Below are 27,694 nucleotides of genomic sequence, written 5' to 3' on the forward strand. Positions count from 1 at the left end.
CGCCCAGAGACAAGTAGCCTCTTTCACAACCAGGCCTGGGGCTGTTCCTGTGATTGGGTGTCTCCGCCAAGAATGTCCCCAGAATTCCAAGTCATTTTTAGATGCAGCTTTCTTCTCCTGTGTTCAATAGCCTTCACTAAAGAAGGTTTAAGAGAAGGGGGTTTTCGTGGGTAGCTGTGCTCTGGGGCCTGAGAAAAGGGGAAGGAGGATCAAACCTTTCTTTGGTGTTTTTTATTTTTGTTTTATGAAATATTACAAAATACATAAAAGAATAATTAACAACATAACAACTCATTTGCCAGTTAAATATCCATTTACTTAGTTTTTGAAAACAAATGCTGACTGGGTGTGGCAGCTCACGCCTGTAATTCCAACACTTTGGGAGGCTGAGGTGAGCAGATCACATGAGCTTAGGAGTTCGAGACTGGCCTGGGCAACATAGTGAAATCTCGTCTCTACAAAAATACAAAAATTAGCTAGGTGCAGTGGTGCATGCCAGTAGTCCCAGCTACTCAGGAGGCTATGGCAAGAGACAGAGGTTGCAGTGAGCCAAAGTCATGCCACTGCACTCTAGCCTGGGTGACAAGACAGAAACCCTGTCTCAAAGAAAAAACAAAAAAAGAAGAAGAAGAAAAGAAAGAAAAGAGGCTGGGCACAGTGGCTTACGCCAATAATCCCAGCACTTTGGGAGGCCAAGGCAGACAGATCACTTGAGGTCAGGAGTTCAAGACTAGCCTGGCCAACATGGTGAAACCCTGTCTCTACTGAAAATACAAAAGCATTAGCTGGATGTGGTGGCGCACAGCTGTAATCCCAACTACTTGGGAGGCTGAGGCAGGAGAATCGCTTGAACCTGGGAGGTGGAGGTTGCAGTGATCTGAGATCGTGCCACTACATTCCAGCCTGGGGGACAGAGTGAGACTCTGTCTCAAAAAGAAAAAGAAAGAAAGAAAGAAAGAATTAATTAATTCTAATGTTGTGCTTTACTTGCCTTTTTAAAGCTTTTAAAGCAATAAATAATTATACAACTTAACAAGAAATAACACCAAGAAAAATGTTAGAAGACAAGCTACAAACTATAGAGAGATATTTGCATGCTTATGACAGATAAAATAATTACCATCCAGAATATATAAATAACTCTGAGTTGATGCAGGATTTTTCTCGACCCCTTCATCAGACTTTCAACAGGGGCACGGCCACCTTGGGCACCTGCAGGAGCAGGCTCTGTGCAGGCCCTGTGATGTTGCCCAGTAGGAGGTGCCTGTGACCCCCAAAGCTCCAGAGGGCATGTTACAATGCTCTCTTAGCTTCACCATCTGTGGACAGTGGTGTGTTATCAGCTCAATAAGCCCCTTGCCTCACTACGTCCACGTGAGATGGCTGCCCTCTGCCAGTGGGGGCAAAAGGCCGGTATGACAGCCTTTTTTTGGTACCCGCACTCAGTGGGTCCCAAACTCTTGTCCGCATCCAGGAAGAATAGGGTCGCATGGACACTTGAAGAATGGTGGAGGTGAAAAATTTTATTTAGTGATGGAAATGGCTTTCAGTGAAGAGGGGAGCTGGAGAGGGGGCGGGACGGGCAGGTAATCCTCCTTGAAGTCCAGCCATCTCCAGCCAGCTCTTCCCTGAAGTCAAGCTGTCTCTCTGAAGTCAAGTCACCTCTCTCCAGTCAAACCGCTTCTCCCCATCTACCAACTGAGTCTGGGGTCTTTACAGGCACAAGATGGGGGGTGGGATGGGTTGTAGGTAGTTTTGGAAAATGCAACATTTTCAGTGGAGAGGGGAGCTGGAGAGGGGGTGTGTGAAAAGGCACACGCCACCACACTCAGCTAATTTTTGTATTTTTAGTAAAGATGGGGTTTCACCATGTTGACCAAGCTGCCTAGAATTTATCTGCCTCCTGTCTCTATCAAGATCAGTAAGAAAGAGGAAAACCATTCTGGTTGCTTTGTAGCAACCACAAATTTGGAGGACTCTCTGAGCCTTCCGCTTCCCTCTCCTCTCCTCTCACTCCCTCTCTGCTGCTCCCAAGAGAAATTCACAGTTAGGGAGATGTGAGGGACACGCTCAGGGAAGAAGAGTCTTGAAGAGAACCTCCCCCGGTTTTTTTCCTCCTTGCCCTGCTCCCAATCCTCCTCTAACAAAACTCAAACAAGATGAGAAAAGGTACCTTGGAGACCTTAAATACCTCTCCTTTTTTCTTTTTTCCCATCTGTTTTCTAACAGGAAAAAACATGCTCGGTTTATCTTTTTTTTTTTTTTTTTTTTTTTTGGGACAGAGTCTCGCTCTGTTGCCCAGGCTGGAGTGCAGTGGCACGATCTCAGCTCACTGAAACCTCCGCCTCCTGGGTTCAAGTGATCCTCCTGCCTCAGCCTTCCAAGTAGCTGGGATTACAGGCACACACCACCATCCTCAGCTAATTTTTGTATTTTTAGTAGAGATGGGGTTTCACTATGTTGACCAAGCTGGTCTCAAACTCCTGGCCTCAAGTGATCTGCCTGCCTCAGCCTCCCAAAGTGCTGGGATTACAGGGATGAGCCACCACACCTGACCTTGGTTTTTCTTTTACGTGACCATGTGAAGGAGGAGGGGCCTTAATATTTATTGCAAACATTTTCTTTAACTTCTCAACCTTCACAAGGGAGGCATCAGTATTTCCATTGTACTAGTGAAAAATCTAAGCCCAGAAGGATTAATTAACTTTTGAAGGTCACACAGATAGCAAGCAAAGAAATAACATTTGAACCCACAACTGTAAGATTTCAAAGCTCAAGCTTTTCCTCCTAAACCACAAATCTAAGCTCATGATTGCACTTCAACTTCCAGAAGTGAGTATGAGGCTTGGAGCAGTGGCTCACGCCTGTAATCACAGCATTTTGGGAGGCCAAGGTGGGAGGACCACTTATGTCCAGGAGTTCAAGACCAGCCTGAGCAACACAGTGAGACCTCGTCTCTACAAAAAATAAAAAATTAGCTGGGTGTGGTGGCATGCACTTGCTAGTCCCAGCTACTCAGAAGGCTGAGGTGGGAGGATCACCTGAGCTCTGATGTCGAGGCTGCAGTGAGCTGTGATCATGCCACTGCCCTCCAGCCTGGGTGACAGAGTGAGACATCTCCAAACAAACAAACAAACAAACAAGAGAAACCTTTAGGGACTGATGAAGCTACTGGATGCTGAGAAGCCACCAGTTCTAATTGAAGTGCAGAGAAATCTGTTCTTTTTCTTTTCCCACGTTGTACATGTAGCCCTCCTAGCTAGTGGTCACGTGAGACAGTGTTTAAGCACAGGCTTAGGAGTTTTGCAGAGTCCAAATTCAAATTCCCGCTTTACTTCCTAGCAGCTGTGTAATCTTAAACAGTTTGCTTAGCCTTTCTAAGTCTCCTGTTTGCAAAGTGGGTCTGATAGCTAGGTTATGGGGCTGTTGAAAGTTTATTATTTATTTATTTATTTATTTTTTTAATGTTTGAGTCTCACTTTGTTGCCCAGGCTGGAGTGCAGTGGCGCAATCTTGGCTCACTGCAACCTCCACCTTCCAGGTTCAAGCAATTCTCATGCCTCAGCCTCCCAAATAGCTGGGATTACAGGCACCTGCCACCACACCTAGCTAATTTTTTTTTTTTTTTTTTCTAGGAGAGACAGGTTTTCACCATGTTGACCAGGCTGGTCTCCAACTCCTGACCTCAAGTAATCCACCCACCTCAGCCTCCCAAATTGCAAGTTTAAATAAGATAATGTATGTAGTGCTCAGCCCAGGGACTGGCATGTAGTAAACCCTGATGGCTCTTCTTATTTTATAGGATTATTATTTGGCAAATAGGAATTATTCGATGGCAGAAGTTCATTGATTTATTCAACAACTAGTTATTGAACACCATCTATGTCAACAGGCATCATTTTTGGGCCCTTAGTGCACATGAGTGAATAGAGCGACCCAGATTTCTGCTCTCCTGGGGCTGAATTCTGGAGCAGGGAGACAGACAATAGGCACATTAAATAAGTCAATTACATGGTGTATTGAAATGTGGTATGTGTCCTGGGGAAAAAAAATAAAAAGAGGTTTAGGGGACTATCCAAGTCACATATTTCATTATGAACCCTAATCTAATCTGAAATAGTATCAGTGAATGCTGACCCTGGTAGTAGATTTGGTTGGAAATTGATGCTGGTCTTGAAGCATGACTTTTTTTTTTTTTTGAGACAGAGTCTTGCTCCCAAAGTGCTGAGATTACAGGCTTGAGCCACCACGCATGGCCTATGTGTTGTATTTTAACTTTTGAGATCTTCTTGAGATTTGTCCGTGTTATTAGTGATTTTTTTTTTTTTTTTTTTTTGAGACGGAGTCTCACTCTGTCGCCCAGGCTGGAGTGCAGTGGCTTGATCTCGACTCACTGCAAGCTCCACCTCCCGGGTTCATGCCATTCTCCTGCCTCAGCCTCCCAAGTGGCTGGGACTACAGGCGCCCGCCACCATGCCCGGCTAATTTTTTGTATTTTTAGTAAAGACGGGGTTTCACCGTGTTAACCAGGATGGTCTCCATCTCCTGCCGCCTCGGCATCCCAAAGTGCTGGGATTACAGGCGTGAGCCACCGCGCCCAGTCCTGTGTTATTAGTTATAAATCTAGTTTATTAGTACTCTTCTCTAAAAGTGACCAGTTGGATTTCTGACCCCTGGGACACATTTGGAAGGCTAGCAAGATATATTATTCCACACTGTGTTTCTTTGATGGATTCTTCAGCTCATTTGTCAAATTGTCAACTCTCTGAGATCAAAATGTCAGCAAATTAAGTAAAATTTGCTGAGATGGGAACAAGAGCTACTTGAAGAAACTGAATAACAAACAAAGCTATTTAAGAACTAGGTAAGAGAAGTGGGGAACAGTTTACTTCTTTATAGAATTTTTTCTCTTTTGAAAAAAATTTCTTCTTCCCTTAAAAAAAACCTATAAAATATCTGTATAATTTTTTGTTTATTTTTATTCTTTTGTTCTTTGTTTTTTGAGACAGGGTCTTGCTCTGTCACCCAGGCTGGAGTGCAGTGGCACAATATGGCTCACTGTAGCCTCAAACTCCTGGACTCAAGGGATCCTCCCACCTCAGCCTCCTGAATACCTGGAACTACAGGCATGCACCACCACACAGGGCTAAATTTTTTTATTTTAATTGTTATAGAGATAGGGTCTGCCCATATTGCTCAGGCTGGTCTGGAACTCCTGGGATCTAGTGATCCATCCACCTCAGCCTCTCAAAGTGCTAGGATTACAGGTACTCGCCACCATGTCCAACTATCTTCATGGAATTTTTGACCTCAATCTCCTGGACTTGTTTTTTCTCCTCCCCATCACGGCAGAAGCAAACATATTTCAAATATTTCCACCATAAGTTTGTCAAGTTCTAGAACTTCACAAAAATAGAATCACATGGCATGTGCTTTTTGGTGTTATGCTTCTTTCACTCAGCATGATGTTTTTGAGATTCCTTTGTGTTGTTGCATGTGTCAGAGTTCACTTCTTTTTATTGCTGTGTAATATTTTATTTTGTAAATAGAGCACAGTTTGTTTCTACACCCTCCTCTTGATGAACACGTGGATTGTTTCTAGTTTTTAACTATTATGAATATCACTGTATGAACATTCATATATACATATTTATGTGGACATATATTTTCATTTCACTGGCATAATTACCTAGGAGTAGGATTACTGGGCCATATGCTAAATGTATGTTTAACTATAAGGTACTCCAACTGTTGTACAAGTGGCTGTCCCCTTTTGCATTCCCACTAGCAATGAATAAGAGTTCTAGTGGCTCCACATCTTTGTCAACACTTGGTATTGTCAGTCTTTTTAATTTGTATCCATTCTTGTCCATATATAGTGGTATGTCGCTTTCTTTTTTTTTTTTTTTTTTTTTTTTGAGATGGAGTCTTATTCTGTTGCCCAGGCTGGAGTACAGTGGTGCAGCTTTGATCTCCTGGTCCACCTCAGCCTTCAAGTAGCTGAGACCACAGGCATGCGCACCACCATGCTCAGCTAAATTACTGACTTTTTCCCCACTAAAAACTTTATATTAGTTAAAACGAATTTTAGACTGGGCATGGTGGCTCATGCCTGTAATCTCAACACTTTGGGGAGCCAACACAGGAGGACTGCTTGAGTCCATGAGTTCGAGACCAGCCTGGAGACTTAGTGAAAGCCATCTCTACAAAAAAAATGTAAAAAGTAGCTGTGTGTGGTGGTGCATGCCTGTGGTACCAGCTACTCAGGAGGCTGAAGTTAGAGGATCTCTTGAGCCTAGGAGGTCAAGGCTTCAGTAAGCTGTGATCATGCCACTTACAAAACTTAAACCTAGTCTCAAAAAAACTTAAAAATTAAAACATTTTAAAAACTAGGTTTAAAAGTTTTATAATGGCTGGGCATGGTGACTCACACCTGTAATCCCAATACTTTCAGAGGCTGGGGTGGATCACTTGAGCCCAGGGGTTGGAGGCTTTGAGCCCAGCCACATCTTTTTCTTTTCTTTTCTTTTGGAATTAACAGTCTTTACTGGGCTCAGACCAGGAGTCTGTGGGTCTTGAGGACCTCTGTGTATTTGTCAGTTTTCTTCTCCACGTTCTTCTCAGCCTGTTTCCGTAGCCTCATGAGCTGTTTCTTCTTCCGGTAGTGGATCTAGGCCTTTTCCTTCCTCTTCTCCAGGGTAGCTGTCACTGCCTGGTACTTCCAGCCAACCTCGTGCGCCAGGCGCCCCAGATAGGCAAACTTTCTTGTCGGCTTCAGACGCACGACCTTGAGGGCAGCAGGAACCACCATCCGCTTTTTCTTGTCGTAGAGCGGTGAGATGCCGTCAAACACCTGGAGGTGGTCCAGGGCGGCCTGGCCCCACTTGGTCTTGTGGGGCAGCATGCCTCGCACGGTCCACCGGAAGATGCAGCTGGGGGTCCGGAAGTGTTAGGAGCCTCGCGAAGGGTTGGTGTTCATCTGCTTGCAGAGGAAAGCCAGGTACTTCAACTTATTTCTGTAGAAATTGCCAGAAATGTTGATGCCCTCACAGCGTACGACCACCACCTTCCAGCCCAACATTACCTGCTTAGCCACGATGGCCGCCAGGCGGCCCAGGAGATGGCCTCGACCATGGAGGACTGGGACCTGCACCTCCGCCATCTTCGGCAGCCGCCTGGGAAAGCACATCTTTTTATTGTTCTAATCGTTAACAGATAAGGAAAGTGCCACAGGCACTGGTACTAGTAACAATAGCTAATATTTCTATGACATGTGTTGTCACTTAAAAATAGTATTAAGGCAAAAAATTAGCCGGGCGTCGTGGCGGGCGCCTGTAGTCCCAGCTACTCAGGAGGCTGAGGCAGGAGAATGGCGTGAATCGGCGAGGCGGAGCTTGCTGTGAGCCTATATCGTGCCACTGCACTCCAGCCTGGGCGACAAAGCAAGACTCTGTCTCAAAAAAAAAAAAAAAAAAAAGTAGTATTAAAGGCCGGGCCCTGTGGCTCATGCCTGTAATCCCAGCACTTTGGGAGGCTGAGGTAGGTGGATCACCTGAGGTCAGGATTTCGAGACCAGTCTGGCCAACATGGTGAAATCCCGTCTCTACTAAAAATACAAAATTAGGCCAGGTGCGGTGGCTCATGCCTGTAATCCCAGCACTTTGGGAAGAGGAGGCGGGCGGATCGCCTGAGGTCAGGAGTTTGAGACCTGCCTGGCCAACATGGTGAAACCCCATCTCTACTAAAAATGCAAAAACTAGCTAGGCATGGTGGCAGTCGCCTGTAATCCCAGCTGCTTGGGAGGCCAAGGCAGGAGAATCGCTTGAACCCAGGAGGCAGAGGTTGCAGTGAGCCGAGATCGCACCGCTGCACTCCAGCCTGAGCAACAGAGTGAGACTCCGTCTCAAAAAAAAAAAAAAAAAAAAAATTAGTCGGGCATGGTGGCCCATGCCTGTAATCCCAAGTACTTGGGAGGCTGAGGCAGGAGAATTGCTTGAATCCGGGAGGCAGAGGTTGCGGTGAGCCGAGATCGTGCCAATGCACTCCAGCCTGGGCAACAAGAGTGAAACTCCGTCTCAAAAAATATATATATATATGTATATATATAGTATTAAGTTATTTAATTGTTCCAACAATTTCATGAAGGAGGAATTCTTATCCTCATTTTACAGAAGAGAATCTGAGCTCCAGAGAAGGTATGTAATTTGCCCCAAATCATACACATAGTAACTAGCTGAGCTAAGATACATACTCAGTCTGTGTCCAGAGCTTGTATACTTTACCAAAATGCTAAATCAACCCAGCAAGTGACTTTTTTGCACACTATCTGTATTATTTTATGTTAATATTTTTCTGTTAAGTGGTGTGGTAAAGGATCTTGTTTTTCTTTTAGTAAATTTAAAGAAAAAATTAGGTTGGGCCTGGTGGCTCAGGCCAGATGTGGTGGCTCATGCCTGTAATCCCAACACTTTGGAAGGCTGAGGTGGGAGGATTGCTGAAGGCCAGGAATTTGAGACCAGCCTGGGCAATATGTTGAGACCCTGTCTCTACAAAAATCAACATATATATGTATATAATACATATGTTGTTCAGGCTGGTCTTGAAGTCCTGGACTCAAGTGAACCCCCTTCTTTAGCCTCCTGAGTAGCTGGGATTATAGGCATGCCTCCATGCCCAGCTATGTAAGAGATCTTAGAAAGCACAGGAGCAGAGCCAGGGCCCTAGCCTTGGAGGCTCAAGTGTTTGCCATTCGCCCATGCTGCCTCCCTGCACTTGGGTACTTCCTCAGTTTGGACACTGCCACCCTTTGGCATCTGCAGATAGGGGAGTCCCCAGGATGATTCCTACAGGTAGCAATTGTGCTTCCAGGGAATTGCATCCCATTCTTTTGCCTCTCTGCATCACTTACCAAATCATATCCCTAACATTTTTTTAAAAATTTCTTCTTAGAGACAGGATCCAGCTCTGTTGTCCAGGCTGGAGTGCAGAGGGGTGATCACAGCCCACTGCAGTCTTGAACTCCTCTGCTCAAGCAATCCTCCAGCCTCAGCCTCCAGAATAGCTAGGACTACAGGTGTGTACCACCATGCCCAGCTAATTAAAACTTTTTTTTTTTTTTTTTTTTGTAGATACAGGGTCTCGTTATGTTGCTCTGACTGGTCTCAAAATCCTGGCCTCAAGTGATCCTCCTGCCTTGGTTTCCCAAAGGGCTGGGATTACAGCCATGTGCCACCATGCCCAGCCCTCATCATGCCTTTACTAATACACCCAATTCTCAACTACCTGTCATGGCAGGAATATAATCTGATAAATTTAGCCAATGGTCTCCTCCTGGTACAGCCAAATTTACTGAACCCTACTGTGGAAACCGTATGTTAGACTCCATAAGAACATACACAATATATATACAATAGCTGCTATCATCAAAAAGTACTATCATCAACTAATATTTACTAAATCTCTAAAAAGTTTCAGTGTAGACCAAATTTTACACACATAATTGACCCCAATGCCCCCTTTGCCCCTCCTTCTGGGAACTTTTTTTTCTTTAGTATTATTATTGTTTTAATTTATCTGGAGAGACAGGGTCTCACTATGTTGCCCAGGCTGGCTTTGAACTCCTGCGCTCAAGTGATCCTCCCACCTCAGCCTGCCAGAGTGCTTGGATTACAGGTGTGAGCTACTGAATCCGGCCTTCTTTTTTTTTTAAATGTCTTTTTTTCTGAAAAGAATGCTATCTTTTATTTTCCTTTATATATTTAATAAATGTATTGGGTGGTTTCTTGTCCAAAATGATTGTATTATGATAAGAAGGAAGACAGCGTTTATGTAGACTCAGGGATCTTGACTTCTAGGTTCCTCTTTGTTGCTTATCAGCTAAGTGACCTTCAGCAAGTGAGTTAAACTCTCTGAGCCTCTTTGCAAATCTGTAAAGGACAAATAATAATTGTATCCACATTGAGTTGTTGTGGAAATCAAATGAGATAACAAAATGCTTTGAAAATTCTAACCTTGGCCAGGCACAGCAGCTCAAACCTATAATCCCAGCACTTTGAAGGTCAAGATGAGAGGATCGCTTGAGCCCAGGAGTTCAAGACCAGCCTGGGCAACATAGTGAGACTCCATCTTAAAAAAGAAGAGAGAACATTCTAATCTTTTTGAGAGCTATAAAAGAAAGAACTTGGGGCTGGGCATGGTGGCTCACACCTTTAATCCCAGCACTTTGAGAAGCCGAAGTGGGCAAATTGCTTGAGCCCAGGAGTTTGAGACCAGCCTGGGCAACATGGCAAAACCCTGTCTCTACAAAAAATACAAAAACAGGCCAGGCGCGGTGGCTCACGCCTGTAATCCCAGCACTTTGGGAGGCTGAGGTGGGTGGATCACGAGGTCAGGAGTTCAAGACCAGCCTGGCCAATATGGTGAAACCCCGTCTCTACTAAAAATAGAAAAATTAGCCGGGCGTGGTGGCACGCATCTGTATTCCCAGCTACTCGGGAGGGTGAGGCAGGAGAATTGCTTGAACCTGGGAGGCAGAGGTTGCAGTGAGCTGAAATCACGCCACTGTACTCCAGCCTGGCTGACAGAACAAGACTCCATCTCAAAAAAAAAAAAAAAATTAGCCAGGCGTGGTGGCACTCACCTGTAGTCCCAGCTACTCAAGAGGCTGAGGTAGGAGGCTCACTTGAGCCTGGGAGGCTGAGGCTGCATGAGCCAAGATCACACTACTGCACTCTAGCCTGGCGACAAAGTGAGACCCTGTAAGAAAGGGGCCGGGCGTGCTGGCTCGTGCCTGTAATCCCAACACTTTGGAAGGCTGAACCAGGAGGATTGCTTGAGCCTAGGAAGGAGTTCAAGACCATCCTGGGTGACATAGTGAGACCCCGTCTCAAAAAAAAAAAAAAATTGGCTGGGCGCAGTGGCTCACACCTATAATCCCAGCACTTTGGGAGGCCAAGGCTGGTGGATCGCCTGAGGTCAGGACTTCGAGACCAGCCTGACCAACATGGAGAACCCCCCGTCTCTACTAAAAATACAAAATTAGCCTGGTGTGGTGGCGCATGCCTATAATCCCAGCTACTTGGGAGGCTGAGGCAGGAGAATCACTTGAACCTGGGAGGCAGAGGTTGCGGTGAGCCAAGATCACGCCACTGCACTCCAGCCTGGTCAACAGAGCGAGACTCTGTCTCAAAAAAAAAAAAAAAAAAAAAATTAATTAATTAATTAAATAAGAGAGAGGGGGAAAAAAACGAACTTGAACTTCAGAGTCAAAAGGTCTGGATTCCTGGCTTCACTGAGCATGTGACGAAGGGTCAGTGATGACAAAGCCACATGGAGGAGCTGGAGGTTGGGGAGGCTAACACAGCTAAGAGGGCCCGGATCCTGACCCCAGGCCTGGCCCTGTGTTCATTCACATTCTTTCTTCAGCAAAATCACAAGTTAATACAAGTTATGGACCTCCTTGAATAATCAAACCAAAATTGTCAAACGGTCAGATTTCAGAGATTTACACAGAGGAGGCCTTGATTGGCAGGAAGAGAGCATTCTTGAAGACAGATATGATAATTCAATTGTCTCATTCATTCATCCCTCAGCCAACTTTCACTGACTTCAGTGTTAGCTGCTAGGCATTATTTCCAATGCTGGGGATATAAAAACAAGAGGGTTAATGGTGCTTCTAAAAATGTTTCCTTGTGCGGAGGAGACTTGAGGTTAGGGACATGGTTGGCAAATCCTGGCTGACGGGGTGGAGGAATCTTGTCTTGGGGAGGGTTGATAGAGATCAGGAACAAGGAAAGGGGAGGCCCTCAAGCATCCCTCAAAAAAGACCCAATTTCCGTCATTAAGAGTGTGTTATCTAGTGCGGGAGACAGAAATAGAAACCAAGAATGACAGTAAGAATGTGATAGTTGTGGCCGGGCACAGTGGCTCACGCCTGTAATCCCAGCACTTTGGGAGACCGAGGAGGGCAGATCACCTGAGGTTGGGAATTCGAGACCAGCCTGACCAACATGGAGAAACCCTGTCTCTACTAAAATTACAAAATTGGCTGGGAGTGGTGGCACATGCCTGTAATCCCAGCTACTCGGGAGGCTGAGGCAGGAGAATCGCTTGAGCCTGGGAGGCAGAGGTTGCAGTGAGATGAGATCGCGCCATTGCACTCTAGCCTGGGCAACAAGAGCGAAACTCCGTCTCCAAAAAATAAAAAATAAAAAAGTGTGATAGTTGTATGAAGGAGATAGACACATAGTGATCTGAAAACACACAGGAAACATCAAACACACACGAAACATCAAATAGGAAGAGACGCCAAGATAGGGAAGAGCATTGCAGCCTAAGGGGAATCACGGAAATGCATGATTTGTTAGAAGTTAGTCTATGCATTCATTATTCCTCTTTCTTGCTTTCAGCAACACCTCACTTCACACAATACCCTACAGTTAACAGGTACTTTCACAGTCTGTGTTTCATTTGATTTAATGAAAATACAAATGAAAGATGATAATTCCTGTGTTATAGATGAGGAAATAGGCACAGAGAAGTGACCAAAGTCACGTCTTATAAACAGCAGGTTGCAAATTACAGCATAGTTTTTCTGACTCAGTCAAAAGCACTTTTCTAGCATGACTAAGTGACTTAATGATCAATCTTATAAGAACATTCTGATTTTAACCTTCAATAATCTAATTTCACCTTTTTTTTTTATTTTTTAACCCTCTGTTGCCCTTTGTTTTGTTGTTCTGGAACATAATAAGTATCTGGAGTCTGTGCCACTGTGATTTGAACAAGCAAGAACATGAAGTTACTTCTGTGACCCAAAGGCCTCATATTTTCAAAGATGCTATAATTATAGTCCAGCTGCGTTCTGCCCTCAGGAAAGAGTCTTGCAGATTCCGCAACTGTCAAATGAGGGGCTTGGGCTACAATCACTCAGTGTTAACATTCTATGATTCGTTTTTATAACCATCAGTGTGATTTAAAAGTGTCCATTAAGCAGATAGACACACACTGAAAAAAATATATGAACAATTATAAATAAAAAAAGTTAGTAATTGGTATCTTTGGGTAATTGAGTCATATTTATCTTTTTTCTTCTTTTTGCTTAAGTATATACCTTTTCTTTTTTCCTCTCTTTTCTCTCTCATCTTTAACAGCATGGATAGCTTACATAATTTAGGTAACAAATATATAGTTCTATTTAGTTCTGAAACTGTCAAAAATGTCAGTGCTTGGCAAAATCTAGCATAATTATAGCTAGATATTTTCCTTCTTTTTTTAAAAGAATTTTTAGTTCGGCCGGGCGCGGTGGCTCACGCCTGTAATCCCAGCACTTTGGGAGGCCGAGACGAGCGGATCATGAGGTCAGGAGATCGAGGCCATCCTGGCTAACATGGTGAAACCCTGTCTCTATTAAAAATACAAAAAATTAGCTGGGTGTGGTGGCGGGCGCCTGTAGTCCCAGCTACTCCGGAGGCTGAGGCAGGAGAATGGTGTGAACCTGGGAGGCGGAGCTTGCAGTGAGCCGAGATCGCGCCACTGCACTCCAACCTGGGCGACAGAGCGAGACTCCGTCTCAAAAAAAAAAAAAAAAAATTTAGCTCATTTATTTATTTAGAGATGGGGTCTCAGTATGTTACCCAGTCTGGAGTGCAGTGGCACAATCACAGCTAACTGCAGCCTCCACCTCCAGGGCTCAGGTGATCCTTCCACCACAGCCTCCTGAGTAGCTGGAACTCAAGGCTCGTGCCATCATGCCCAGCTAATTTTTGTATTTTCTGTAGAGACAGGTTTTTGCCATGTTGCACAAGTTGGTATCAAACTCCTGGGCTCAAGTGATCTTCCCGCCTCAGCCTCCCAAAGTGTTAAGATTTCAGGCAAGAGCCAGTGCACCTGGCTGAATTTTTGACAATATATGTTAATTCAGTCAGTTTTTATATATAGCCAAAAAAATTACTTGGCTGATTATCATCAGAAGATACCCTGATTTCTAAGTTATTCCCCATCTTTATGACATGACTATGCCAAGGTGCATAAAACCCAGATTTTTCCTCAAAGGGCTTATAGTTTAGTGGAGTTTAGTTTTATGAGGTTGGTAGTGGTTAGGTTTTGAAGGTAAAAATTGTGTCAAGTCACAATGATCCCTGAAAATACTTAAATCACCTCCAAATATAGTATATATGGGCATACCATATTATTGCATTTATGATCAAAGAAGAGGCTACTAAGTCTATATTGGTTTTCTAGGGTCCTCAATTTTTTTAATTCCTTGGAGATACTATGCACTTGTCTGGCTCTATGATCTCTAAATTCACTTATCGTCATTCAGATCATCACATGGAGTGATTTGTTTGCCTCATTACTTGAGAGCATTATTGTCATTCATTACCTTGAGTAATGAGTAATAAAATTTTTCCTTCATTCTTTCTCTCCCTCTTATTTATTCCTTATAATCCACATAAGTTCACACTGCACATATGTAATATCATCTATTTTTTGAGGTGGAGTCTCGCTGTGTTGTGCAGGCTGGAGTGCAGTGGCACAATCTCAGCTCACTGCAACTTCCGCCTCTGGATTCAAGTGGTTCTCTTGCCTCAGCCTCCCCAGTAGGTGGGATTACAGGCGCGCACCACAATGCCCAGCTAATTTTTATATTTTTAGTATAGAGGAGGTTTTACCTTGTTGGTCAGGCTGGTCTCGAACTGCTGACCTTAAGTGATCCGCCTCCCTTGGCCTCCCAAAGTGCTGGGATTACAGGTGTGAGCCACTGCACCTGGCCTCAATATCATTTTAAGAGGGTATTATTTATTCACAAATAACTGCGAAATAAGACAAGAGTTGTGTAAAAAAAAAAAAAAAGACTAGCAGCTGAGGTAGATTGGGAAAAATGGAAAAGATTAGGAAAAAGCTGATATGTCACCTGGGCTTGTATTCACTGAAATGTATTTATTTGTTGTTTGTTTTTGAGACAGGGTCTCACTGTCTCCCAGGCTAGAGTGCAGAGGCACGATCACGGCTTACTGCAGCCTCAACCTCCTGGACCGAGGCAATCCTCCAGCCTCAGCCTCCCAAGTAGCTGAGACTACAAGTGCATGCCACCACGCTTGGCTAATTTTTTGTATTTTTTGTAGAGACGGGGTCTTGCCACGCTGTCCCAGCTGGTCTCTAACTTCTGGGCTCGAGCAATCCTCCCACCCTGGCCCCACAAAGTGCAAAGATTACAGACGTGAGCCACTGCACCTGGCCTAATCCTTAAAACACATCTGAGAGGTTGGTACTATGATCTATAGTTTTTAAATGAATAATTGAAGCTCAGAGAGGTTAAGTAATTTGCACCAACCTAGAAAGCTAGGAGGGTTCAGGAAAAAGACCATCAGTGCCCGACATCAGAGTCTGGGTTTTCTTTGGACAGTGGAGGAGCTGCTAAAGCCGTCTGAGCAGAGGCATAGTGTGATCATAGTGGTGCTTTTTTTTTTTTTTTCCTTCTGGAGACAGGGTCTCTGTCACCCAGGCTGGAATGCAGTAGTATGGTCTCAGCTCACTGCAACTTCCACCTCCCGGGTTCAAGCCATTCTCGTGCCTCAGCCTCCTGAGTAGCTGAGACTACAGGTGTGTGCCACCATGCCCAGCTAATTTTTGTATTTTTAGTGGAGATGGGGTTTCACCATGTTGACCAGGCTGGTCTCGAACTCCTGACCTCAGGTGATCTGCCCACCTCGGCCCAAAGTGCTGGGATTACAGGCATGAGCGACTGTGCCCGACCCAAAGTTGTGCTTTATCTGAGGTGGCAAAGAAAGGATGCAGTTAAATCAGTTTGAAAGGTATTGCATTAGTGTACAGCAGAGGTGATGACACTGTGCATAACTCATTAGCACAGATGCTGTGGGAATGGGGAAGGATAACTCGATGCACAGTTAACAACTCACTGGGCATAGGAGGAGGTAGGGAGGGGATATTATCAATTTTTTTTATTTTTTTTAAATTCTGAGTGCATAGAATAACAAATGAACTTGTATCTACTCTGAGGCTTGATTTATACTGAGAAATTTTGCAGCTTATAAATTCAAAATACTTAATATTCCTGTATCAAAGACACAAGCCAAATATAGATGAAAGCAAACATTGAGCCAGGTGTGGTGGCTCACACCTGTAATCCCAGTACTTTGGGAGGCCAAGGCGGGTGGATCACCAGAGGTCAGGAGTTCGGGGCCAGCCTGGCCAACATGGTGAAACCCTGTCTCTACTAAAAATACAAAAATTAGCTAGATGTGGTGGCACACGTCTGAGGTCCTAGCTATTCGGGAGGCTGAGGCAGGAGAATCACTTGAACCCAGGAGGCGGAGGTTGCAGTGAGCTGAGATTGTGCTACTGCACTCCAGCCTGGGCCACAGAGTGAGACTCTGTCTCAAAAACAAAACAAAACAAAAGAAAACAAAGTAAAGGACATGGAATCATTGTTTCTTTTTTTACATGCTATAAGATAGTTAATCTAACTTATTATTTAAGTTATGATTATTCTCTATGTCTCATCAATGACGGTCTCTGTTTTCGTGTAGTTAATCTAACTTATTATTTAAGTTATGATTATTCTCTATGTCTCATCAATGACGGTCTCTGTTTTCGTGTATTCAACTTTGGGCCACTTCGTTTGGGGCTACCCCCAAAGCTGTGTCTTTCTTTCTTTTTTTTTTTTTTTTTTTGAGATGGAGTCTTGCTCTGTCGCCCAGGCTAGAGTGCAGTGGCACGATCTTGGCTCATTGCAACTCTGCCTCCGGGGTTCAAGCGTTTCTCCTGCCTCAGCGTCCTGAGTAGCTGGGATTACAGTAGCACTCACCATGCCCGGCTAACTTTTGTGTTTTTAGTAGAGATGAGGTTTCACCATGTTAGTCAGGCTGGTCTCGAACTCCTGACCTCCTGATCCTCCTGCCCCAGCCTCCCAAAGTGCTGGGATTACAGGCGTGAGCCACTGTGCCTGCCAGCTGTGTCTTTTATACACTTGTTGCATAAAATGATTTTGAGAGATTATGGGATGGTAGTCTTGCCTGCCAGCTGCTACTCCTGGGGGAAAGAGCTAGGTCTCCTTTCTGCCTAGCCCAGAAAAACTGTGCTGCCAAGTAAAAGGGTTAGCACTTTGCTGTTACTAGTGTAGACCACCAGCAGCAGCCTTGGCATCACCTGAGAGCTAGTTAGAAAGCAGGCCAGGCAGGCGAAGTGGCTCAGGCCGTAATTCCAGCACTTTGAGAGGCCAAGGTGGGAGGATTGCTTGATCCCAAGTTTGAGACCAGCCTGGGCAACACAGTAAGACCTCATCTCTATTTTAAAAAAACACACCAAGGCCAGGAGTGGTGGCTCACGCCTGTAATCCCAGCACTTTGGGAGGCTGAGGTGGGTGGATCACGAGGTCAGGAGATCGAGACCATCCTGGCTAACACGGTGAAACCCCGTCTCTACTAAAAATACAAAAAATTAGCCGGGTGTGGTGGCAGACGCCTGTAGTCCCAGCTACTTGGGAGGCTGCGGCAGGAGGATGGTGTGAACCTGGGAGGCAGAGCTTGCAGTGAGCTGAGATCACGCCACTGCCCTCCAGCCTGGGCGACAGAGTGAGACTGTGTCTCAAAAAAAGCAAAAAAAACAAAAAAAACCCAAAAAAACCCCACACTGACCAGGCACGGTGGCTCACACCTGTAATCCCAGCACTCTGGGAGGCTGAGGTGGGCGGATCATCTGAGGTCAGGAGTTTGATACCAGCCTGGCCGACATGGCAAAACCCTGTTTCTACTAAAAATACAAAAATTAGCTGGGCCTGGTGGCGCACCTCTGTAACCCCAGCTACTCAGGAGGCTGAGACAGGAGAAATACTTGAACCCAGGAGGCGGAGGTTGCAGTGAGCCAAGATTGTGCCACTGCACTGCAGCCTGGGTGACAAGAGTGAAACTCCATCTCACATACACACACACACACACACACACACACACGCGCGCGAGCTGGGTGTGGTGGCATGTGCCTGTAGTCCCAGCTACTTGCAAGGCACAGGTGGCAGAATCCCTTAAGCCCAGGAGGTCGAGGCTGCAGTGAACCATGATCATGCCTCTGCACTAGAGCCTGGGTGACAGAGCAAGACCCTGTCCAAAAAAAAAAAAAAAAGAAAGAAAAGCAGACAACTGGGCAGGATGTGCATTTTAAACAAGACCCCCAGGTGATTCCTGTGCATATTAAAGTTTGAGAAGCACTGGGCTAGCACGTGGATTGGGGATTTGCTCCTCTTTCAGAGAAAGCCTAGGTTCTGCAGGAGAACCATGAATACTGATTAATTGCTATGGAGTTCCTCAGGATTTCAAAGGAGATATCAGGCCCTGAAGTTACCTTTTTAAAAGGCCTAGAGTAGGACAAAGAAAGGTTTATAGTCTTATGTGCATTTAATTGAGGGTATTGAAAACAAAACAAAACACTGCTCGTGGAGCACGTGCCCTGGGCTCCCGGCAAGTCGCCTCAGAACTTTGCCTCTCAAAAAACCTGTTGAAAGATTATGTGAATGAGTTTAAAGGTTTATTTGACTTTTGGACAATACACGTTTTGAGGAGTTGAAAAACTCTCATTGGTGAAAAAAAAGTCGGGGGCAGGGGATGGGGGTTGGAGACTAGTTGTTTTTCTTTTTTTTTTTTAAATTTTGAGATGGGGTCTCACTCTGTCACCAAGGCCAGGGTACAGTGGCATGACTGTGGCTCATTGCAGCTTCCACCTCCTGGGCTCAAGCAATCCTCCCTCCTCAGCCTCCTGAGTAGCTCCCAAATACAAGCGCGCTCCACCACACCCAGCTAATTTTTATTTATTTATTTATTTGAGACAAAGTTTCGCTCTTGTCACCCAGGATGGAGTGCAATGGCGTGATCTCGGCTGGCTGCAACCTCCACTTCCTGCGTTCAAGTGATTCTCCTCCCTCAGCTTACTGAGGAGCTGGGATTACAGGCGCCCACCACCACGTCCGGCTAATTTTTTGTATTTTCAGTAGAGACAGGTTTCACCACATTGGCCAGGCTGGTCTCGGACTCCTGACCACTGGTGATCCACTCGCCTCGGCTGGGATTACAGGCATGAGCCACTGCATCGAGCCTAATTTTTAAAATTCTTGAAGGAGATGGGATCTCCTTATCTTGCCCAGGCTGTTCTTTTCTATTTAAACACAGCACTTAATATCTGGTTCTTTGACCTTCTCCGTAGACCTGGAATATTCTGACACAGGATGCCATATTTCACATCCTGACACTATCCCCAAAACCACCTTGGACAAGCTACACCATCAATATAGGCCTGGATTCCTCCTCCCGCAAATATACAAGAATGCCTGCCTCAAGGTTGAAGTGAACTGAGATTGCACCTGGGCAACAAGAGTGAAACTCCGTCTCAAAAAAAAAAAAAAAAAAAAAAAAAAGAATGCCTGCCTCACAGGGTTGCTCAGGGTCATATGCTTGAACATATACAAAGTACTTAGACCAGGGCCTGGTACATTCATTTGTTTATAAAACAATTCCATGCCTCTTGTCACCACAAGGCTCAGCATGGACCAGCCCCTCCTGTCTGCCGCCTTGTCCCCTGCAGGGTTGCTCCCCCTGAGACTAATGCTCCCCGCTCACTGGCCTTCCTCTGTCCCTTAAGCATCCAAGTTCATTTCCATCTTCAGGCCTTGCCCCAGCCTGGTTTTTCAGCCTGACACCCTCTTACTAGATCTTTGCATTGGAGTCCTTGCTGGCATTCCAAGGCTTTCTGAGGAAAGTATCCACTGTGACCTCCAGGCACTCTAGCTATGGCTCTTTTATTATTATTAACACTTACTACGATCTGAAATTATTTTATGTTTACTTGTGTGCATATTTACTCTCTGACTCCCCTCCATGAGGATGTCAGCAAGGCAGGATCTTGTTTACCACTATTTCCCCACTGCCTCCAACAGGGTCTTGACATGCTGGGCCAGGGCTCAGAGAACATTTGCCGAATGAAAGTGTGGGTGAGTGAGTGGAACAAGGAATGTCCCAGGAAAAAACACTTGAAGAGGGAAGCCTGAAGGGAAAGTCAGTGTTTGCTGTATTTGTCTTAGGTAGGGGACAAGGGACAAATGCAAGAGCCTGGGCAAGTGGACCTTGGAAGCCTGTCCCTGGATGCCTTCATCCCCTGCACCAAGCAGCCATGGCGCCACTGATTTTGCACTGAAGATGTCTGTGTTTCACTTGTCTGTCTTCCCCAAGGGACTTCCTGCTCCTTGAGAAAGAAGCCTGGTTCTACTTGACTTTTATCAATGCCTAACACCAATCAGACAGGCATACAATAGATGCTCAATAAAAGAGTTTGATGAATTAACAAATATAAACAATCAAATATATATATATGCTATTATATTTCAAGTTAATACTAATAAAGTAACTGATGCTTGTCTTTGGAAAATATTGGACCTTTAGTAAATTAAGGTTTGCTTCAGCTTTATTTGGGGTGTCTCTAAAGTCAGGTATGGAAATGTGTCAGGCGTACTTTGGTCCTTGGTGGCACAGAGAACAGGGAGAAACTGGGGCCGGGCGGGGGTAGGGGGAGACCAGGGAACAAAGTCAGAGGCGGCCGAGGCTGTGCTTCCTTATTTCTAGAGAAGGGGATCCAGAAAGGCAGGTATGTGGTGAGGGACACCTGGGATTTCCCCGAAGGGGCTGGGAGCGTCACCCCACCCCGCCCTGCCTTTGTGCTCGACGTATCAGTAACAGGCCCAGCGGGGACTCATCTGGGTGCCACGGGTGAGGTCAGGAGGGGTGGGGACTGAAGGAGGGCTGGGGAGTCAGCAAACACTCTTGCAGGACCTTTACATAGATAAATGAGGGTGGGGAGAGGGGAGAAAAACCCCCCCAGGGAGAACAGAGGGAGGCTCCGCAAAACTGCACTCAGGTGACCCCTGAGAGTGCAAAAGCCTTTCATCAAGCCCCACCTGAAGGCCAATTGTTCTGCAATCCACAGGGTGGTTTTGGCTCTAGGCTTATCTAAATCCAGTCTTGGGGAGTGGGAGGGAATGGGGTTTCTTTCTTTAAAGGGAGAGGACAAACAAAACTGCTCACATAACAAAAGCTTTCTTTCTTGCTGATATTTAAATTCTTCAAAAATTTATCTGCCTCCAAAAGTAAGGGAGAAATTTGATTTTGCTTTGAAAAACACTTCTTTCCCCAGCCCCATCCATCATAGTACCCACACACCTCCCTTTTAAAACTGCTGTTATATTCCTGACTTCTGTTGGAAATAACAATTCTTTGTGTGTGTGTGTGTGTGTGTGTGTTTCCTGGAATAGCAATTCTAATGAAAACGCGCCTGGAATCTTTTTTCCAAACAAGCACACACTACATGCCAGAGACAGACACAGAGATATGGGTAGTTTAATAGGATTAGGGAGTTTTACATTATACCTAAACTAAGACTAAAAAAAGACCAATGGCTGAACCTAAGGAATATGCTGTTCTACACTGAGGAGTGTCTTAGAATAAGCTACAATCTCTTTAAGCCTCAGTTTCCTCATTTGAAAAGTGGTGATGTAATAATACCTGCCTCATTTGCTTGTGAAGATTGAGATCGTGTGTGGGAAGCCTTTGGGAGAATATTTGGCACATAATTTCTTTTCTTCCTTTTTTTTTTTAATTGAGATGGTGTCTGTGTTGCCAGGGCTGGTCTCAAACTCCCAGACTCAAGGGCTCCTCCCACCTTGGCCTCCCAACGTGCTGGTATTACAGGCATGAGTCACTGTGCCCGGCCTGGCCCATTATTAACGCACATTAGAAGCTAGATATCATGAGAGAGGTATTATTGAAAAGCGCTCAAATTCATTTCCACTCCGCAGATATCACATTAGACTTTAGGATATAAGGAGCCTTCTGGGAACTTGGTCTGGAGGTGAAGACAGACCAATAGACAGAGAAGTGTGATGCAGTGAACAAAGTGTGGCACCCCAGGGGCTGTGGGAAGTGGCAGGGAAGCACAACCTGGGTTTCTTTGTGTTCTAATCTTAATGTAGCAAATGGAAGGGACCATCTTTTTTTTTTTTTTTTTTTTTGGGACAGAGTTTCACTCTTGTTGCCCAGGCTGGAGTGCAATGGCGCGATCTCAGCTCATTGCAACCTCCGCCTCCCAGGTTCAAGTGCTTCTCCTGCCTTAGCCTTCTGAGTAGCTGGGATTACAGGCATGTGTCACCACTCCTGGCTTATTTTGTATTTTTAGTGAAGAGAGGGTTTCTCCATGTTGGTCAGGCTGGTCTCAAACTCCTGACCTCAGGTGATCTGCCCACCTGAGCCTCCCAGAGTGCTGGGATTACAGGCGTGAGCCACCGTGCCTGGCCAGGGACCATCTTTTAAGGTAGTCTATGCTATATATATATATCATATATATTATACATATATATGATATATACATATATAGGTATATATATCATATATACATATATTATACTGTATATCATATACACATATACATATATCTCGTATATACATATATATCATATATACATATATAATATATATTATAAAATAAATAAAAATAAGTTTTAAAAAGATATATATCATATATGTAAAATACATGATATTATGTATGATATATATCTTTTTAAAGCTTATTTTTATTCATTTTATTTAATTAATTTTTATTTATTTATTTATTTTTGAGATGGAGTCTTGCTCTGTTGCCCAGGCTGGAGTGCAGTGGCGCAATCTTGGCTCACTGCAAGCTCCGCCTCCCGGGTTCACGCCATTCTCTTGCCTCAGCCTCCCGAGTAGCTGGGACTACAGGCGCCCGCTACTCCACCCGGCTAATTTTTTGTATTTTTAGTAGAGACGGGGTTTCACCGTGTTAGCCAGGATGGTCTCGATATCCTGACCTCGTGATCCGCCCGCCTCGGCCTCCCAAAGTGCTGGGATTACAGGCGTGAGCCACTGTGCCCGGCCTATTTATTTATTTTTTGAGGCCAAGTCTAGCTCTGTTGCCCAGGCTGGAGTACAGTGGCATTATCTCAACTCACTGCAATCTCTGCTTCCTGGGTTCAAGCAACTCTCATGCCTCAGCCTGGGCATGAGCTGGAACTACAGGCACATGCTATCATGCCTGGATAATTTTTGTATTTTTAGTAGAGACAGGATTTCGCCATGTTGGCCAGGCTAGTCTCGAACTCCTGGGCTCAAGCGATCCACCTGCCTTGGCCTCCCAAAGTGCTGAGGTTACAGACGTGAGCCACCGTGCCCAGCCCATATATATTTTTTAAATTTACACTGCCTCTTTTTCTGGGATATACTACAAATTTGTTCCAGCACCTAGTATCATGCCTACTATATAGAAGGAGTTGAATAAATACTTTTTGAATGAGTGAATGGAACTAATTTAGACCTTTTCTCTGTCAGTTTCAAGAAAAAAACAAAGCCAGGCGTGGTGGCTCATGCCTGCAATCCCAGCACTTTGGGAGGCCGAGGCTGGCAAATCACTTGAGGTCAGGAGTTTGAGACCAGCCTGGCCAACATGGTGAAACCCCGTCTCTACTAAAAATACAAAAAATTAGCTGGGTATGGTGGCACACGCCTGTAATTCCAGCTACCCAGGAGGCTGAGGCAGGAGAATCATTTGAACCCGGGAGGTGAAGGTTGCAGGGAGCTGAGATTGCACCACTGCACTCCAGCCTAGGCAACACAGCGAGACTCCATCTCAAAAGCAAACCAAACCAAATCAAAACAAAACACCAGAGTTACAATATTATATGGCATTGTAAAATTGAATAGAAGGGGGTACATTCAAGGTGAGTTAGAAAGAGTAGGCCCAACCTGATGACCTATATTCAGCATTATCTATGTGAGACTGGGGGCGCTGCTGCTACCTTGACCTAGATACTGGGCTAGGCGGTGGGCAGATGAAGAGGGAACATGACTCCTGCCCTCAGGAGCCTAGAGGAGAAACTGAAAAAGGGAAGGCCACATCACCAGGTGAAGGCAGGCAGAAGCTGAGAGCAGAAGATAGGGCAGCAAAACTGCGGGGGCCACCACCACCATGTGTCAGGGAGAGTGTGGAGCGGCCCTGGAGGGGCAGGCGAGAGCCACGTGGAGGAGCTAGATTTGCACATTTGTGACGATCTCACCGTGTGAGGGGAGGTGGTGGTAATTCTCAGCAGAATCATCTCAAAGCTTCAGTGAAGTTTGGTTTCATTTTATTTTCTCCCAAACCTCAGTGGACATGCCTTTCTGTGCCCTCCTCAGGGTAGGGATGCACATCTGGAGCCAGGGTGTCCATCCCGGTCACAATTTTGTGTCCTTTGATAGGTTGCCTGACGTCCTTGTTCCTCAGTTTCCGAAACTGTGCAATGTATGATTATTGCGGGAATTGAGACAGTTCATGGAAAGGGCTGAGGGCAGAGCCTGGCCACACTTGGCACTGCAGACCCCTCTCCTGGACGTGTGTCCTTGCCATGAAAGCGAGCCATGGGTAATGAGGAGAGTGACTTGACCCAAAACATGCTCACTAGCTACAGGAGGCCTTGCCATGTTTAAAGTTGAGGACTTACGTGGTTGTCTTTGCATTTTATTATTATTATTATTATTTTACATATTTTTTTCCTTTTTTATTAACTTTAAATTTATTTTATTTTTTTTCTGTGAACAATCAACTGAGATAAGCTGCTGTGTGTTTGCATTTTGGAGAGAGGTAGATTTAAAGGAGGGAGGCCGGGCGCGGTGGCTCACGCCTGTAATCCCAGCACTTTGGGAGGCCGAGGCGGGCAGATCACGAGGTCAGGAGATCGAGACCATGCTGGCTAACACGGTGAAACCCCGTCTCTACTGAAAATGCAAAAAATTAGCCGGGTGTCCTGGTGGGCGCCTGTAGTCCCAGCTACTTGGGAGGCTGAGGCAGGAGAATGGCATGAACCCGGGAGGCGGAGGTTGCAGTGAGCCGAGGTCGCACCACAGCACTCCAGCCTGGGTGACAGAGTGAGACTCCATCTCAAAAAAAATAAAAAAATAAAGGAAGGAAACAAGCCTGGAGGAGGCCGGGAGCCAGAGAGGAGAAGGTTGTAGCAGCCAATTGCCAGTTCAAAACCTGTCAATATATCTCTGTAACTATCAGATAAATGGGATTCTAATAGTACTTACCTCATAGGATTCTTGTAACAGTTAGTTAATGCAGATTGAAAACGTAAAACACACCAAGTGAACATAGTAATCGCCATGTGTGTGTTTGCTATTTTACTTATGATTGTATAAATAATACCTTTCTTTTTTCATTTTTCAGTTTTTATTTTTAATATGACTTTCAAAGCCTGCTATTATCTATCTTCTGCCCACATCTCAGACTCACCCATCGTCATTTCTCTCACTTGCCCTAAACCCTCAGTTCACTGAACACATGGCCTTCTCTCACTTCCAGGCTTGAAAACATCTACCTTCCCCCTGTTTTCTGTTTAACCTTCTTCCTCCTTCATGTCTCAGCTAAGATGTCACTTCTCTAGGAAGCTTTCCTTAACTCCCCAAGCCTGGGGGTGGGTGAGGAGCCCCTCCTGTGTATCACATCGTGTAGAACTTTCTGGTATGTGTCTGTAAAGCTCTGTGTTGGAGCTCCTGGAGGACAGGCCGCTGATCTTGGGGAGCGTTGTCTTCTCAGCACAGTGTCTGCACCGTAGAAGGGCTGTCTACACATTCTGTTTAGATTGATGAATGAATGAGTTAAATTTGGAGGAGAGATCTGGATGAGAGACAGAGACTAGGGAGCCATCTACATCTGGATGGTGTTTAAATCAGGAGAGAGATGAGATCAAGGAGGCTTCATACACGACCTCTCATCTTTTCCCCCCTCTTTTGAGGAGATTTTTTTTTTTTTTTGACAGAGTCTTGCTCTGTCACCCAGGCTGGAGTACAGTCGCGTGATCTCCACTCACTGCAACCTCTGCTTCCCAGGTTCAAGCAATTCTCTTTCCTCAGCCTCCTGAGTAGTTGGGATTATGGGTGCCTACCACAACGCCTGGCTAATTTTTGTATTTTTGGTAGAGATGGAGTTTTGGCATGTTGGCCAGGCTGGTCTCAAACTCCTGACCTCAAGTGATCTGCCCGCCTTGGCCTCCCAAAGTGCTGGGATTACAGGCATGAGCCACCACGCCCAGCCGAGATTATTTTATAGGCCTTAACAGTGAGCAGCAGAGGCAGGGCTGTGTTGGTCCCATTTGGCATCACTGGGAGATAACCATTTACAGACATTTTATCATGAAGATCTTTACACCCCCTATCTTAAGACGACAGGTTTTCACATAATTTTTTTCAAAGCCCACAGCTAACACCTTTAATTCATTTTAGGGCTTCTTCATTACTTTGAAGCTTCAGCCTGCAGCTCTATTTCTCACTGTCTGTGCAGATGTCAGAAGGAGGCCATCACCAAAGGCTGGGGCTGCTCGCAGGGCTGGCACCGAGGGGAGCCACCCCTTTCACTTTTTGACACTTAAGTTTTTTGCAAACTGCAGCCCAGTCGATTCTCCTTATCTGAGCATTCTGCATCCAGGAATTTAACCAATCCTGGAACAAAAGTATTAAGGAACAAATAGTAAAAAAAATCAGTACAACAATAAAAATTATACAAATTTAAAAACCAATCTAGTGCAACTACTTGCATAGCATTTACATTTCATTAGGTATGATAAGTAATCTAGAGAAGATTTAAAGTATACAAGAGGCTATGGGCGGGTTATATGTAAATACTACATCATTTAAACAAATTATTATTTTTTATTCTTTTTTGAGACAGTGTCTCTCTGTTGCCTGGGCTGGAATGCAGTGGCGCCATCATAACTCACTGCAGCCTCGACCACCTGGACTCAAGCTAGCCTCTCACCTCAGCCTCCCTAGTAGATGGGACTACAGGTATATACCACCATGCCCAGCTAATTTTTTTGCTTTTTAATAGAGCCAAGGTCTCGCTATGTTGCCCAAGCTGGTCTCAACTCCTGGGCTCAAGTGACACTCCCGCCTCAGCCTCCCAAAGTGCTGGATTACAGGCGTGAGCTACCGTGCCTGTCCCTAACACCATTTGAGCCTCTGTGGATGTTGCTATCTACAGGGGTCCTGGAACCAATTGCCACAGATATGAAGGGATGACTGCATTCTCCATGGTTCCAAGTATACCATCCTCTTCTACCTCTTCTGCTACTTTGGTGATAGATCCTTTTTGACCTCTTTCACTGATTTCGTTTACCCTAGCCACCCCTTAGACATCCATTTTTCTCCAATAATTTCAACTCTGATTGACTGTTATCTCCACATGCAGCTTCAGCTTTGCTCCTGACCTCCTGGCCTATATCCTCAACTGCTCACAAACACTCCAGCTGGATATTTCACAGTTCTCCAAGTAGAACAGGTCATTATTTCTACTACCCTCATTCCCATACCTCAAACTGAGCTCTCCTCTCCTATTTGCTAGCATGGTTAATAAGATCCCCACATACACAACCACCCAAATTCAGTCTTGTAAATTTCCATTCCCTCTGCCTCTCCTCCTGCGTCCTTTGTCTTAGATATCTTGTAATCTCTCCCTCTGAAAGTCTTGAATTTAACCCCTTACTTCATTGTCAGTGTCACAATCCTAGCTCCGACCTTCATTATCCATGGCTTGGACTATTATAATTTCTTCTTAATTGACTTATCTGTCTGCGGGTAATTTTCTAAAACAA

The 27,694-nt window shown here is 45.1% G+C and overlaps 1 pseudogene; it reads right to left on the reverse strand.

The window, feature by feature from the left end:
• Positions 1-6,510: 6,510 nt before the first annotated feature.
• Positions 6,511-7,162, reverse strand: LOC100611722 (large ribosomal subunit protein uL13-like; annotated as a pseudogene).
• Positions 7,163-27,694: the final 20,532 nt, after the last annotated feature.

This window comes from Pan troglodytes, chromosome 7 (assembly GCF_028858775.2).
Source record: "Pan troglodytes isolate AG18354 chromosome 7, NHGRI_mPanTro3-v2.0_pri, whole genome shotgun sequence".
NCBI classification, from domain to species: domain Eukaryota; kingdom Metazoa; phylum Chordata; class Mammalia; order Primates; family Hominidae; genus Pan; species Pan troglodytes.